Here is a 17,941-nt window from a genome sequence, read left to right as displayed (position 1 = left end):
CCTTCAGGTTGCCAATTGTCTAGGCTTGCTATAGATTGCAGGTTGGATTCAGGTCCCCAGACCCCACGGTGTCTCATTCTGGGATCATGGTCTACCAGGGACATTTCTCTTGGCAATGACACAAGCACAAGCAGAAACACCTGCTGACTCTCAAAGTCTCAGCTCAGAACTAGTTTTTGTCATTCTGCCTCACATTCCATTGGCCTAAGCAAGTCAATGTCCAATCTCAAGATCAGTAGAGTGGAAATATATACTTTACACATTATAGTAGTACTTCAAAGGCACATGGCAAAGGGTGTGACACTATAATTGTAATTTAGGGAGGGAGTGAAGAACTGGGACCAAGGACTAAATCTACCATGTAGAAAGAGACTATTTGGGGACCTACTTGAGTAATCTGGACTTATGGTGACAACAAACTTCACTAGTGTAATAACAGAAAAATTGCTGATTATATGATGGGAAGAATTCAGGAGACATTCCTAATGAAGAAGGAAGAGGATTTGCTGCCTGACCTGATATCAGGAATCCTGGAAAAAGATTCAGATCAACACAAAGGACTCAGTGGATGACACAGGATACATAATTTTTCATAAACACTTGAAATTTAAAAATTGTCATGAACTTGAAAACCAAGTAGGATCATAATAAAATTCATAATCCCCACTACCATTCTGTGTTGTTACCAGTAATATTATTTCCAGAAATAAAGCACAATATGGGTTGAATATGTGGAGAACTGGTCAAGTCACCATTGCTCTTAACTGGATCCTTTGCTTCAGTCCCTCCCTGTAACTACTGGGATTGAACATATCAATCTACATTTTTAAGAACAAAGTTCACACACTCTCTTCAGAAATGACTGTGATCATAGATAATGCAAAATAGCTGGAGGTTATGAGAGCTTCCTCCAAGAAAATTTTAGCTTGCTCTGTTTTGGTCAAATTCTACAACATGCATTTCAAATTAGACAATTTAACTCATTTGTTGGCTGCATGGATTATTCTTTTCGTAGAGCTTCCTTATATTGTGATTTTGGATCTATAATTTTTTTCATGACTCGAAGCTAATTTCTTCATGTGTATAACTGAGAAAAAAATTAAGGAAGGTGATAATATGTTATGAAAACTTATTGAAAGGATTAGTGCAAATATGAGAGTAATCCTTTTATTGAATGGATCTTAGAATATGACCATGATGTATATATAAAATAAGCTGTGGAAAATTTTTTAAATGTTAAATGGATCTTTAGACTTCATATTTGATAAAATTTTAAAGAAAAATCAAATTGATTTGACTGGCTGAATTTTAGTTATATTTAGACATAATTATTATCAGTTAAGAATATTTACACCAGTTCTTTATAACATAGAAGCTATTATGCCTGTGAACAGAAAACAGATTATTTAGTGAAAAAAAAAGCTATCAATATTATCATGTGACATCATGTGGAGAGATCAATAGGTTTCTTGAATGTGTTACTACTTATTTTGGTGTTGTATTGCTACAGCGTAGCAAAAACTTTTCTGTGTATTTTTCTCTTCTTTCAAGTCACGCTATCTTCCAATTATTAAAATAATCAAAGAAAAAGTGGAACATAATGTCATTTTCCCACAATATCACATCTATGACCTTTTTAAATTTACCTTTTTCTATCTCACATAAGGGAAGACTGCATATGTGATAAGCATAAATAAACCATCAAAGAATGGAAAAGAATATATTAGAATAAAAGATAGTTATAAAAATATTTTGCTTAGAAAATATAATTAAATTAAATGTATTTACCACTATTTGCATTATTGTCATTAAGTCAAAATTTGGAAGAATGAAATGCAGAACTCAGTGAAATTATAACTGTAAATCTAAATATTTGCCAGACAATAGAGAACTTATGTAAAACTAAACTTTTTAACCCTACAGAGCTGTTGAAGAGCAATAAACGTTGCTGAGTGTCTTGGACCTAAATTCTCGAGTCAAACTCGAGGTTTGAACCCTTCCCACTGGAGCTGAATTTACAGCTTAACCTTGATATTCCCTTATAAAGAGAGGTGAAATGCAAAAGTGTTGAAGCAGAAGAGTAGAAATTGATTGTCATCAAAATGTCAAAAAGCGTTACATTTACACAACATGAATAGGGCCTATATATTTTTTTTTTTTCGTAAATATTATTATTTTTTATTAGTTTCTGCTTTATAACAAAGTGAATCAGTCATACATATACATCTGTTCCCACATCCCTTCCCTCATGCATCACCCTCCCTCCCACCCTCCCCATCCCACCCCTCCAGGCGGTCACAAAGCACCGAGCTGATCTCCCTGTGCTCTGCGGCTGCTTCCCACAATCTATCTACCTTACGTTTGGTAGTGTATATATGTCCATGCCTCTCTTTCGCTTTGTCACAGCTTACCCTTCCCCCACCCCATATCCACAAGTCCATTCTCAAGTAGGTCTGTGTCTTTATTCCTGTTTTACCCCTAGGTTCTTCATGACATTTTTTTTTTTAAATTCCGTATATATGTGTTAGCATACGGTATTTGTCTTTCTCTTTCTGACTTACTTCACTCTGTATGACAGACTCTAGGTCTATCCATCTCATTACAAATAGCTCAGTTTCGTTTCTTTTTATGGCTGAGTAATATTCCATTGTATATATGTGCCACATCTTCTTTATCCATTCATCCGATGATGGACACTTAGGTTGTTTCCAGCTCCGGGCTATTGTGAGTAGAGCTGCAATGAACATTTTGGTACATGTCTCTTTTTGAATTATGGTTTTCTCAGGGTATATGCCCAGTAGTGGGATTGCTGGGTCATATGGTAGTTCTATTTTTAGTTTTTTAAGGAACCTCCATACTGTTCTCCATAGTGGCTGTACCAATTCACATTCCCACCAGCAGTGCAAGAGTGTTCACTTTTCTCCACACCCTCTCCAGCATTTATTGTTTCTAGATTACTTGATGATGGCCATTCTGACTGGTGTGAGATGATATCTCATTGTAGTTTTGATTTGCATTTCTCTAATGATTAATGATGTTGAGCATTCTTTCATGTGTTTGTTGGCAGTCTGTATATCTTCTTTGGAGAAATGCCTATTTAAGTCTTCTGCCCATTTTTGGATTGGGTTGTTTGTTTTTTTGCTATGGAGCTGCATGAGCTGTTTATAAATTTTGTAGATTAATCCTTTGTCAGTTGCTTCATTTGCAAATATTTTCTCCCATTCTGAGGGTTGTCTTTTGGTCTTGTTTATGGTTTCCTTTGCTGTGCAAAAGCTTTGAAGTTTCATTAGGTCCCATTTGTTTATTTTTGTTTTTCTTTCCATTTCTCTAGGAGGTGGGTCCAAAAGGATCTTGCTGTGATTTATGTCATAGAGTGTTCTACCTATGTTTTCCTCTAAGAGTTTGATAGTTTCTGGCCTTACATTTAGGTCTTTAATCCATTTTGAGCTTATTTTTGTGTATGGTGTTAGGGAATGATCTAATCTCAAAATTTTACATGTCCCTGTGCAGTTTTCCCAGCACCACTTAATGAAGAGGCTGTCCTTTCTCCACTGTACATTCCTGCCTCCTTTATCAAAGACAAGTTGGCCATATGTGCGTGGGTTTATCTCTGGGCTTTCTATCCTGATCCACTGATCTATCTTTCTGTTTTTATGCCAGTACCACACTGTCTTGATTACTGTAGCTTTGTAGTATAGTCTGAATTCAGGGAGCCTGATTCCTCCAGCTCCGTTTTTCGTTCTCAAAATTGCTTTGGCTATTCGGGGTCTTTGGTTTTTCCAAACAAATTTTGAAATTTTTTGTTCTAGTTCTGTGAAAAATGCCATTGGTAGTTTGATAGGGATTGCATTGAATCTGTAGATTGCTTTGGGTAGGAGAGTCATTTTCACAATATTGATTCTTCCAATCCAGGAGCATGGTATATCTCTCCATCTATTTGTATCATCTTTAATTTCGTTCATCAGTGTCTTATAATTGTCTGCATACAGGTCTTTTGTCTCCTTAGGTAGGTTTATTCCTAGATATTTTATTCTTTTTGTTGCAATGGTAAAAGGGAGTGTTTTCTTGATTTCATTTTCAGATTTTTCATCATTAGTGTACAGGAATGCCAGAGATTTCTGTACATTAATTTTGTATCCTGCTACTTTACCAAATTCATTGATTAGCTCTAGTAGTTTTTTGGTAACATCTTTAGGATTCTCTATGTATAGTATCATGTCATCTGTAAACAGTGACAGCTTTACTTCTTCTTTTCCTATTTGGATTCCTTTTATTTCCTTTTCTTCTCTGATTGCTGTGGCGAAAACTTCCAAAACTATGTTGAATAAGAGTGGTGAGAGTGGGCAGCCTTGTCTTGTTCCTGATCTTAGTGGAAATGGTTTCAGTTTTTCACCATTGAGGACAATATTGGCTGTGGGTTTGTCATATATGGCCTTTATTATGTTGAGGAAAGTTCCCTCTATGCCTACTTTCTGCAGGGTTTTTATCATAAATGGGTGTTGAATTTTGTCGAAAGCTTTCTCTGCATCTATTGAGATGATCATATGGTTTTTCTCCTTCAACTTGTTAATATGGTGTATCACATTGATTGATTTGCGTATATTGAAGAATCCTTGCATTTCTGGAATAAACCCCACTTGATCATGGTGTATGATCCTTTTAATGTGCTGTTGGATTCTGTTTGCTAGTATTTTGTTGAGGATTTTTGCACCTATGTTCATCAGTGATATTGGCCTGTAGTTTTCTTTCTTTGTGACATCCTTGCCTGGTTTTGGTATCAAGGTGATGGTGGCCTCGTAGAATGAGTTTGGGAGTGTTCCTTCCTCTGATATTGTTTGGAAGAGTTTGAGAAGGATGGGTGTTAGCTTTTCTCTAAATGTTTGATAGAATTCGCCTGTGAAGCCATCTGGTCTTGGGCTTTTGTTTGATGGAAGATTTTTGATCACAGTTTCAATTTCAGTGCTTGTGATTGGTCTATTCATATTTTCTATTTCTTCCTGAGTCAGTCTTGGCAGGTTGTGCATTTCTAAGAATTTGTCCATCTCTTCCAGGTTGTCCATTTTATGGGCATAGAGTTGCTTATAGTAATCTCTCATGATCTTTTGTATTTTTGCAGTGTCAGTTGTTACTTCTCCTTTTTCATTTCTAATTCTATTGATTTGAGTCTTCTCCCTTCTTTTCTTGATGAGTCTGGCTAATGGTTTATCAATTTTGTTTATCTTCTCAAAGAACCAGCTTTCAGTTTTATTGATCTTTGCTATTGTTTCCTTCATTTCTTTTTCATTTATTTCTGATCTGATTTTTATGATTTCTTTCCTTCTGCTAACTTTGGGATGTTTTTGTTCTTCTTTCTCTAATTGCTTTAGGTGCAAGGTTAGTTTGTTTATTCGAGATGTTTCCTGTTTCTTAAGGTGGGATTGTATTGCTATAAACTTCCCTCTTAGAACTGCTTTTGCTGCATCCCATAGGTTTTGGGTCGTCGTGTCTCCATTGTCATTTGTTTCTAGGTATTTTTTAATTTCCTCTTTGATTTCTTCAGTTATCACTTCGTGATTAAGTAGTGTATTGTTTAGCCTCCATGTGTTTGTATTTCTTACAGCTCTTTTCCTGTAATTGATATCTAGTCTCATAGCATTGTGGTCAGAAAAGATACTTGATACAATTTCAATTTTCTTAAATTTACCAAGGCTTGATTTGTGACCCAAGATATGATCTCTCCTGGAGAATGTTCCATGAGCACTTGAGAAAAATGTGTATTCTGTTGTTTTTGGATGGAATGTCCTATAAATATCAATTAAGTCCATCTTGTTTAATGTATCATTTAAAGCTTGTGTTTCCTTATTTATTTTCATTTTGGAAGATCTGTCCATTGGTGAAAGTGGGGTGTTAAATTCCCCTACTATGATTGTGTTACTGTCAATTTCTCCTTTTATGGCTGTTAGTATTTGCCTTATGTATTGAGGTCCTCCTATGTTTGGTGCATAAATATTTACAATTGTTATATCTTCTTCGATCGATCCCTTGATCATTATGTAGTGTCCTTCTTTGTCTCTTCTAGTAGTCTTTATTTTAAAGTCTATTTTGTCTGATATGAGAATTGCTACTCCAGCTTTCTCTTGGTTTCCATTTGCATGGAATATATTTTTCCATCCCCTTACTTTCAGTCTGTATGTGTCTCTAGGTCTGAAGTGGGTCTCTTGTAGACAGCATATATATGGGTCTTGTTTTTGTATCCATTCAGCCAATCTGTGTCTTTTGGTGGGAGCATTTAGTCCATTTACATTTAAGGTAATTATCGATATGTATGTTCCTATTCCCATTTTCTTAATTGTTTTGGGTTCGTTATTGTAGGTCTTTTCCTTCGTTGTGTTTCTTGCCTAGAGAAGTTCCTTTAGCATTTGTTGTAAAGCTGGTTTGGTGGTGCTGAACTCTATCAGCTTTTGCTTGTCTGTAAACGTTTTAATTTCTCCATCAAATCTGAATGAGATCCTTACTGGGTAGAGTAATCTTGGTTGCAGGTTTTTCTCTTTCATCACTTTAATTATGTCCTGCCACTCCCTTCTGGCTTATAGAGTTTCTGCTGAGAGATCAGCTGTTATCCTGATGGGGATTTCCTTGTGTGTTATTTGTTGTTTTTCCCTTGCTGCTTTTAATATGATTTCTTTGTGTTTAATTTTTGACAGTTTGATTAATATGTGTCTTGGCGTATTTCTCCTTGGATTTATTCTGTATGGGACTCTCTGTGCCTCCTGGACTTGATTAACTATTTCCTTTCCCATATTAGGGAAGTTTTCAACTATAATCTCTTCAAATATTTTCTCAGTCCCTTTCTTTTTCTCTTCTTCTTCTGGAACCCCTATAATTCGAATGTTGGTGCGTTTAATGTTGTCCCAGAGGTCTCTGAGACTGTCCTCTGTTCTTTTCATTCTTTTTTCTTTATTTTGCTCTGCAGCAGTTATTTCCACTATTTTATCTTCCACCTCACTTATCCGTTCTTCTGCCTCAGTTATTCTGCTATTGATCCCATCTAGAGTATTTTTTATTTCATTTATTGTGTTTTTAATCGATGCTTGATTCATCTTTAGTTCTTCTAGATCCTTGTTAACTGTTTCTTGCATTTTGTCTATTCTATTTCCAAGATTTTGGATCTGGGAAATAGAATCTTGGATCATCTTTACCATCATTATTCTGAATTCTTTTTCAGGTAGACTGCCTATTACCTCTTCATTTGTTAGGTCTGGTGGGTTTTTATCTTGCTCCTTCTCCTGCTGTGTGTTTTTCTGTCTTCTCATTTTGCTTATGTTACTGTGTTTGGGGTCTCCTTTTTGCAGGCTGCAGGTTCGTAGTTCCCGTTGTTTTTGGTGTCTGTCCCCAGTGGCTAAGGTTGGTTTAGTGGATTGTGTAGGCTTCCTGGTGGAGGGGACTACTGCCTGTGTTCTGGTGGATGAGGCTGGATCTTGTCTTTCTGGTGGGCAGGTTCAATTCTGGTGGTGTGTTTTGGGGTGTCTGCGGACTTTTTCTGATTTTAGGCCGCCTCTCTGCTAATGGGTGGCGTTGTGTTCCTGTCTTGCTAGATGTTTGGCATAGGGTGTCCAGCACTGTAGCTTGCTGGTCGTTGAGTGAAGCTGGGTGCTGGTGTTGAGATGGAGATCTCTGGAAGATTTTCGCCGTTTGATATTATGTGGAGCTGGGAGGTCTCTTGTGGACCAGTGTCCTGAAGTTGGCTCTCCCACCTCAGTGGCACAGCACTGACTCCTGGCTCCTCAATTTGGGATGATTTGTTGTCTATTCATGTATTCCACAGATGCAGGGTACATCAAGTTGATTGTGGAGCTTTAATCCGCTGCTTCTGAGGCTGCTGGGAGAGGTTTCCCTTTCTCTTCTTTGTTCTCACAGCTCCTGGGTCTCAGCTTTGGATTTGGCCCCGCCTCTGCGTGTAGGTCGCCGGAGGGCGTCTGTTCTTCACTCAGACAGGACAGGGTTAAAGGAGCAGCCGCTTCGGGGACTCTTGCTCACTCAGGCCGGGCGGGAGGGAGGGGCACGGAGTGCGGGGCGAGCCTGCAGCGGCAGAAGTCGGTGTGACGTTGCACCAGCCTGAGGCGTGCCGTGCGTTCTCCCAGGGAAGCCGCCCCTGGATCCCGGGACCCCGGCAGTGGCGGGCTGCACAGGCTCCCGGAAGGGCGGTGGGGACAGTGACCTGCGCTCGCTCACAGGCTTCTTGGCGGTGGCAGCAGCAGCCCCAGCGTCCCACGCCCGTCACTGGGCTCCGCGCTTTCAGTCGTGACTCGCGCCCGTCTGTGGAGCCCCTTTAAGCAGCGCTCTTAATCCCCTCTCCTCGCGCACCAGGAAACCAAGAGGGAAGAAAAAGTCTCTTGCCTCTTCGGCAGCTCCAGAGTTTTCCTGGACTCCCTGCCAGCTAGCTGTGGCACATTAGCCCCCTTCAGGCTGAGTTCTCGCCGCCAGCCCCAGTCCTCTCCCTGCGCTCTGACCGTAGCCCGAGCCTCAGCTTCCAGCGCCGCCCGCCCTGGTGGGCGAGCAGACAAGCCTCTCGGGCTGGTGAGTGCCGCTCGGCACCGATCCTCTGTGCGGGAATCTCTCCGCTTTGCCCTACCCAGGTATGTGGGGAGTTTCTTGCCTTTTGGGACGTCTGGGGTCTTCTGCCAGCATTCAGTAGGTGTTCTGTAGGAGTTGTTCCACGTGTAGCTGTATTTCTGGTGTATCCGTGGGGAGGAAGGTGATCTCCGCGTCTTACTCTTCCGCCATCTTACCCGGAAGTGGGCTTATATATTCTTAAAACTCACCATGAATCAAAATATGAAGCTGGGGTTTAGAAAGAAAGACATAAAAAGGAATTCTGCATTTAAAAAGCAGTTATATTTTTCCTTGAGTCCTTGGCAGCTTCAGTGGTCAGCAATGGAAACAGTGATAGATACATCTCAGAATCTGCAAAGCTGTGGTGCTTCTAAAGTGGTGAGAGATTGGATTATTTAAAAGGATGAGAAAAATGTAGATGTTTGTTTGTTTAAAATGTCCTCATTAATATCAACTAACACAACAGAGACTACTGCAGTTGATGTAGTGGTTGAATATCAAATTTGTCATTTTTGTGTTGGACCATAAATTGCTTGTCTTATTTCAGAGCATTATATTTCTCCCTATATTTTATAATTTTTATCACTGTTAAAATCTCAGGTTTTCAAGATATAAGATTACATTTTGTTCTTTAAGCAATTAAAGAGAAATGCAACATACTGTCAAGGAAGAAATAATAGTGTTTTTATTATTTATTGCCTGAAAAATGCCTATATATTTTTTCCAAACTTCCTAAAATGTATTGTTTCAAAATTTTTTAAAAAATCAGTTATTAAAGAGATTCAAGTTCCAAAGTGATGAATCCAGTGAGAGAAAATGAAAATCCAGCAGTCTCTGAGCAAGCTATCAGATATAAAATATTCTAAAAATACTTTCTGTTTTTATTAGCATCAAATATGTGAAAATTATGGAGTGAAAAATATATACATATATAAGCAATAGAAGCTATTTTAGATATGAACATGCGAAAAATTTTATAAGAAAAGGTCAGCATAATTTAGCTGTAGTCATTCAGAATTCAGCCAAAATTAAGATTTTGCTAGTCACTTCTTACGTGACTATGTGTTTGTTACCATCCTCCCTTAAACTTAATTTCCACATCTCTTAAATGAGGGAAATTAAAAAAAAAAATTAATGGTTTTAATCTGATGATGAAATTAGATCATATGTACAGATAACTTAGTTCTAGAGTATAATGCTTGGCACATAGTGAATTAATGATCTGTTATTGTTATTATTGTTATATTATTCTCATTGCAGAATACACTGAGTGCCAATCCCTAACACCTGAGGCCTGATAATTTGCAGACCATAACATTAATTTTGATGACTTAGTTCAATTATTCTATGTAACTTTTTTAGCTACTTAAAAAAATTAACTTATTTACACTATATCTCTAGGTGATTTTATTTATAATTCTATGCTAGTGCTTTCATATTTTTATCTCAGGGCTAAAGTTTTCCTTTAAGTTCCAAACTCACATCCAACTGCATATTTGATATATCAACTTGCATATCTCTCAGGTACATGTTCAAAATTGAACTCTTGATCAGACTGATAAACTGCTTTCCCCCAAAAGCAACCCCCCACAACACACACACACACACAAATACCAAAAGCACTAACCAAGCAACTGTTCCAGTTACGGTGGCTGCATAACAAATATCTCCACAACTTGGTAGGTTAAAGCACAATGACATTTATTTTTCTCACAAGTCTGCCTTTTAGGTAGGGCTTGCTAGTGATAGCTCGTCACTGCTGCAATTGGTGTCAGCTGGGATCTAGAATGACCTCAAGGCCCCTCCGCTATGTCAGGTGGTTTGTGCTGGCTTTCAGCTAAGACCTTAACTGGGGCTGTTGGTTAGAGCACCTTTCTTCCTAGGTAGCCTTCAGTTCCTTACAACCTGATGGCTGGCTTCCAAGGATGACCTCCTGAGAGTGAGATTGCCTTTTATGACCTAGCTTCAGAAGTCAGGTAGCATCCCTTACCTTGCATTCTTATTTGGTAATGTAGACAAAATGATCCAGCTGAGTTCAAAGGAGGGGCGATAGTCTCCCTAGCTAGAGGTAGAAGTGGATGTAGGATCAGAAATATTGCATCATCATTTTGGGGGGAAATATTGATATAATCTGCTACACTGACCAAGTAACAAAGTACCATTCCTTTATCAGTCATTCGAATTTCAGCAAATGTCTCTGTCATCTTTCTATCTGCTCAAACCCCAAACCAAGGAATCAGCCTTAATTTATTCTTTTCTTTCACTCTCACATCAGTAAGTCCAGCTGGTATTATCACCCGTATCATTTATCTTGAATTCCCTTCTTCCTATCCTTCTGCTTTGTCCCTACCAATCCCAACGTATTTTTTCCTTCTAAACCTCACCAGTAAACTCCCAACACACAACCTGCTACATTTTTGTCTTTGCCCAATCCTTTCTCCACATATATTCGTTACCTTTAATAGAGAAATTAGCTGATATCACTTCCTTGGTTAAAACAGCCACACATAAACTTTTCTTATATGGAAATATGATATGGGTATATGAATCATTCCAATAGTGAGAGTTGTGTATGATGGAAAAGAGTAACAAATATGTCTCAATCACCTCTGATTGTTTAAAGATTAGTGGAGTTTATATTCAGTTGCTTTCTGCCTTGAAATGATAAATAAAGAAAAGATCAGCTGTGGTTTTTTAAACACCCAGAACATCATATGTTTTATTATTATGTCTCAAAAAGTATATTATTGTTTTCTCCTATAAATGAGTATATGGGCCATAAACTCTTTTTCTTTCCTTAACCACCATTTTGGATTAGGTCCTAGATCTCTAATTTTCTATCTATTAAATGTTTCCAGCATATAATTACATAAGGCAAACAACAATCTTGAAAAGACATAGACTGTTTATACATTATTTACTATTTCTATTATGCAGCTTCATGTTCATATAAAATACATTTATTTTTATACCAACTGAGGATAAAAAGTAATAGGATTTTAGATAAGTTAAAAATGTATTTCTCAATATCCTTTGTATTCTATCTGCTTTGTATGTTTGATTTTCCTTACACTCAATAGTACTTCTACCCAATAAAAATGATCTCTTCACATATAATCTATAATCTGTAATCTATAATACAAAATATATAACATTTATATATACTTACTCACATACTTCTTTGGCAAGAATTTTAAATTGTTACATTTGTTTTCTTTAGCCATTGCATATTTTATGTAATGAAATTCACAGAAGGAGCTTGAAAACAGTGTAATTTATATTTTATAAAGGCTTATTTTTCTTTATTTTTTCCTTTGCTAGTGGTGGTCTTCATAGTGACGGATTTTATTTTTCTTCCAAACTTTGAAAGAGCATGTATTGTGTATGCCTAGGGCATAAATGTATGCCTTTAAGCAATATGTGGATTTTTTTTTTTTGGATGGTTTTGCTGGATCAAAAACTGGACAGATATGCTAAATTTAGTGGTAGGATTTTACCTCTTTTCAATTCACAGTCTTCTAATAATACTTTAGCAACTTCATGAATTTGTGGATTATTTTAGTTTAATTGGAGGTATTTTACATTTAAGTTATTAATACAGTAAACAATCTTTGGGGAAGTGTTCTAACCTTAATAAAGCTTTTCTTTTTTTTAAGTAGTGATTTTTTAAAAATCAGATGTTTTATCCCGTGTGTTTCAGACTTTTTTCTAATGACCTCAGCTCTGAAAGATTATTTTTCAAATTGGTTTGCATTAAAAATGATCATATCAAAACCTTCCATTTCATAGAAACTTTTTTAAAACTGAGAAATAAATACCCTCCCAAGAGATAACTTCCTCAATTTATTAGAAAAAATGATGAAATACAGGACACACTTCACATTGTATAATAATGTATGTGAGAAAACTTTCACCAATGAAATTATTCAATATCTTTACTCTAGATTTTTCTTGCAGTTGAGATATAATTGACATATAACATATTAGTTTCATCTGTACAATGTAAGATTGTAACTGTTGGATTTTTGATATTCCCCTTTACTGATTTCATCCTACATGTCCACATACGTGTTCTGAATTAGAAACAGAATTTTTTGTTAAATGTTTCATAGTAAATAATAGTATCATCCATCCTTCATGTGTTCTGTCTTTATCCTTGGGACTATAAGATGGAAGCATGTTATTTTTCCAAGGGAAGAAGATCTTGACCACTATAGTGAGGGGTGAGGAAAAATGATTGTTCCATGTTTATAAAGGACCAAGACACCTTCTCTTCCTTTCTTTTTTTTTTCCCCCTCTTGAAAGGGTATCTTCCTTACTCTATCCCTTTGCTCTGTAAATTAAATTTATCCAGGAAACAGATAACCCTTGTGTCTGGTTTACAACCTAGAGAAGTCTCCAAGTTCCTGGGCCTCATTCTTCCTTGAAATGAAAATACTTAAGATAACCTTTGCAGTTTTCCTGGCATCTTGGGGGCTTAACCCAGAGTCCTACTCTTGGCCGTATCCACTATTCTTTTGAATTAGAGCAATTAACTAGACAAATGGCTATAGATCTAATTCTCATAGTATGTCAACTTGTAACCAGGAGACTAGGGGTTTTTATCTGAACATTGAGAAATCTAGGCAAATTTTATTTCCCACAGTAACTTAATCATTGAAGTGATATCTCATCACTTTTATCATATTCTATTAGAAGGAAGTCACAGGTTCCAGCCACACTCAAGGAGAGAAGCTTATATACAGCATAAGTACTGGATATCAGGAAGTGGTGCTATATTTGGGTGCCATCTGAAAGTCTACACACCACAGCCACCTTTGAAGACATCAAATAGTTTGAAAGTAAATACAGGTAAAAATAATCATATCAACTTGTATTTGCAACAATAAAGTTTAAAAATCTAGTTTTATATCAACATTGCCTGGAACAGAAATTTTGGCTCAATCTGTGTAAAAAATTCCCAAATTGTTGAAAATTTATTAGACCAATAATGAATCCACATGACAATATCTTATCTTTGGGCTACCTCAAATTCAGTTTTAATTGGTTTGCTTTAAAAAGTCTTGTTACCATCTTTCTAAAATCAATAGAGATTTTTTTTTAATTAATGGTAAACTGTACCTTACACGAGTATAACAGTTTATAAGGTGTTTATCCTCCTCATAACAATGTGAGGAATATAAGGATTTTTAATTACAGTTTGCCTTCAAGGAAATTGAATCGAAGAAAGATTTTCTAAGTTACTCTAAGTTGCTATCCAGCTACCAAGGCAGGGCCAGGTGTTTTAACCCAGGTTTCCCAATATGATCAAGGTTATTTCATATGTATCTCATAGTTTTTTTGTTTTGTTTGTCTACATTAAAGAGATCAAAAAGGAAGGGGCACTGAAAACAATTTTTTGAGAAATATATATTTTTAATATTATCATTTCCTTCCTTCATTCCTTCGTTCCTTCCTTCCTTCCTCTCTCCCTCTCTCCCTCCCTCGTTTCTTCTTTCTTATTTCAATATAACAATCTTCCTAAAGCTATGAAAAATTAACTTCTTGTGAAAACTGTGTTACTTTTACCCTTAATATTGATAGGCTTGTTTGTTAGCACTTTTTCTTAAAACTACCAAGTGTGTGCTAGAAAATTAGAATTGTATTGAGAACTCTCTTTACATTAAATTATTAAAGTGAAAATTAATATAGAGAAATAACATGTTTCATGAGGCTAAGCTTGTACTTTTGTATAAGCTTTCTCATTTGGTTATTGAGAGTCCATCTAAGAACTCATCAGACTGTAGTAGCCAATCTGGATATCAGCAGTGAGGACAAGTAAAACACAGAATATGATCTTATTTAAAACTGAAGCACAGTTTATTGAAAAGCTACAGTCCATAGAATGTCATCAGGTTTCACCACTAGCACTCCTGTGGTCAATGAATGAAAATCAGAAAAGAATAGTCCTGCTTAGTAAACTAGTAAATTATAGGTCACCTGAGCTGGCTGTGAAATTTCTCTGAAATATGAAAAAGTATGTATTTTATACTTTATAGTCTAATAGCTAATTAGATAATTGCTCCTTATGGTATAGACCAATTTTGAAATCAGCATTTTAAGAATTGTTTTGGATGACATATAGTTATTTTTCATCTTTGTTTATTGAAGAGCTGAAGTCTAATTTCTGGGTAACATTATTATCAGCATTTACTAAATTCAAAGCATATTTTTTACTAGACTAGCACAGATAATTTTATATTTTGCAATATTCTGGACTTAGGAGCTCTTCTTTAGTGGTTTAATTTTCTTATCTGTTTAATTTGGGGTAAACTTCAAACTGTCTAAAAATCCCTTTAGTTCAAATATTTACTGACTTTTATTCTGTTTACCTTTTGAAATCAGTATTTGTCAGTTTCATGTTATCCTTTTTTTCTTCTCCTCTAAGATTACTGGAATATTGGTAATTGTGTTTTCCAGGGATAGTTATATGGCACTGTAAAATTAAGAGTAGATTGTATTTTAAAATATATTAGGCATAAAAGTTTAGGAAAAGTAAACCAGGTGGATTCTAATTTTAATTGATTTATTAAGAAAGATATTAAATACTTTGACCTTTTTATACATAAATGTCCATAATTCATTTGTTCCTATAATTCAGGGATATTATGTTGATTTATCCAGACAGCTCCTTCCCTTCATAGGAAAATATAGCAAGTTTTATTGTCTCCAACTCCTCTGGTCATGTGACAGTCACCAATGACCTCCTTGTTGTCAAATCCATGGGCATTTCTCATTCTTTGTCTTACTTGACTTCTCAGCATTATTTGATTTATTTTATGTTAAAAATTGGCTGATTTATTTGTGTTAAAAATAGTCTTTAATTTAATTTCATGATATGTTCTTTAACTTTGGGTTTTTCTTTCTTCATTATGTTTTCTTCTATGTCTCTTTTGCTGGCTATTTCTTTTTCATACAGCCTCAGGTCTTTGCACTGTGGGGTTTTTGTTGTTGCTGTTTGTTTGTTTTTTTCTCTCATGCTAAATACACTTACTTTGTCTAAATCATGTCATCTCCCTGCCTTTGGAAACCATTTATACGCTTACCTCTACCCAAAATGTATCACCAGCTCTGGTTTCACTTTTGAGTTTCAGAACCCATAAGTAACAATCTACTATACATCTACATTTGGATATCTCTTGATCATCTTGGTCTTAAGATGACCAAAATTAATTTTTTCTTAAATCTGCAAATAAACTTGCTCCTCTTCCAGTATTCAATATTTCAGTAAATGACACCACCACCCACTAGTTGCTCAAGGAAGAAAGTAGAACAACCCTCACATATAACTGAACGCCACATCCTGCCAATTTTGCCTCAAAAATAATACCTCAAATATGACAATTTATCTCCATCTCCACCCCACCACCCTGTTTTAGTCATTTTGCCTTATCTTCTATAACAATTGCTATCCTACTCTTGCTCCTAACCAATCCAATCTGCTAATAGCAGCCAAAATAATCATAAAATAAAAATCAGGTGATGTCACTTATCTGATTAAATTTTTCAATAGCTCTGCATTGCATTCAAGAGAAAACAAAAAATCTTTGACCTTGCCCTCATGATACCTTCTAGTTTTATCTCCAGTCACTCTCAGTATCACTTATTCTTTCCACATTTGCTTTCAGGTCACCTTGACTTTTAGGCCTTTATAATTTCATCTCTCATTGCTTGAAGCACACCTATTAGTTGACTCCCTCTACTCCATGCTCCAAATACTTTTGCCAAGCTATTCATACTCTTTAATGAGGTTTTGGCTTAAACGTCAATTTCTCAATAAAACTTTCCATGATTCTTTAATCTAAATAAATTCCTTTTTTTAATAATCTCAGAGCATCAAGTTCCTTTACTTCATATACAGTATCAGTTTCTAAGCATGACTATTTATTTCAGTGATTATCTATATTCTTTCTCCTTTTACTGGACAACAAATAGTAAACTTTGTTTCTCTTTTGCTTACATTTTATCGCTAAAGTTTAGTACAATAAATAGTACATAATGAGGGATAGCTCATTTTGGGAATGCAATAGCTTCCCAAATTTCATTTTTCCAAAATAATATTATGTATGTTTATTTTCATTGTTCTTGATAACTTCTGGATTATCTCTTTTACCTCCTATTGTTCTAAAACCCATCTTATCTCAACAGGATGTGCTTATCAGTTCTTCTTCAAAGCACTTCAGATCACTTTGGTGACCCTCTGTTGTGGAGACATATAGTGCCTGTGAAATAACATTGTCAAGCTTCATTACTTTATAATTTATTTTTCCACCTTAATATTCCCTAACCTTGTCTACAATAAATTTGTCTAGAATAAATTCAAACATATATATTCAAGCCTCTTCTAAAATTTCTTCCTAGAATTTTTGCATTCCCATGGTTTTCTAATTTATCTAGTAATTCTTCTTTACTTTTTAATAATTTGAATTTAATAATGGCCATAGTAGCACAATAGTACATAGTAGCACATAGTAGCACAATAGTAACTGTTAAAATTTCAATGATAGTTTTCTATTTCAAGAACTCCTTTAATCATACATAAAGAGAATGCTTCTTTTTCTTAAAACTGCAGGAGGTCTGAACTCAGCTTTTGTGTATCTTTTTGTTAGGAAAGGAGAGCAAAAATGATTAAAGGATCTTAACTTTACTTTGCCAGAGTGGGAACCTCACCACAGTGAGAATTTATGTAGGAAGTTGACTACCAGAGCTGAACACTAGGTTTGATTTTCTTCCCTACAACAAGAAAAAATGTATTTTGGGGGTGGCGGGGTGGGAAAGAGCATTTAATTGAGATCATTAAATGCTAGGTGTGCACCAGGTCTTTTTTTTTTTTTATTGATACAATATTGTTTCCTTCCAGGAAGGTATCAGAGATGCTAATTATCAAGCCATTAGCTTTTATGGGCAAGAATGAAAAGATCATCAAGTAGGATGGAAAGTGAATTACTTGCTACATATCATATAACACAATTCATTCAGCCAGTTTATATTTGGTGTCTTTGTCAATAGTTATGTGAAAAGAGTTAATTCACCACCATAGCAGGCAGATTCCTTAAACTATTTTTCTTCTTTTCACAGACAGTTTTGTGTCATGTGGTGTTACTTACTAAATCAATTTGGAGAGACTCCATAGGGAGAAGGCAAAAATAGATATGTACAAAATTACTTTGTGGGGCGGCAGATGAAAAATAATTAGGTTTGAGTATGATTAAACTTTTTGTTGTCAATGTGTATATACATTTATTTGCACAGGTTTCTTTTACCAAAATTAATCATACTTGTAAAATAGGAGCTGTAAGATACCCAAACA

The sequence above is a fragment of the Mesoplodon bidens genome (assembly GCF_964165515.1).
Source record: "Mesoplodon bidens genome assembly, chromosome: 1".
Taxonomy (NCBI): Eukaryota; Metazoa; Chordata; class Mammalia; order Artiodactyla; family Ziphiidae; genus Mesoplodon; species Mesoplodon bidens.
Note: the sequence above shows the minus strand (reverse complement) of the source record.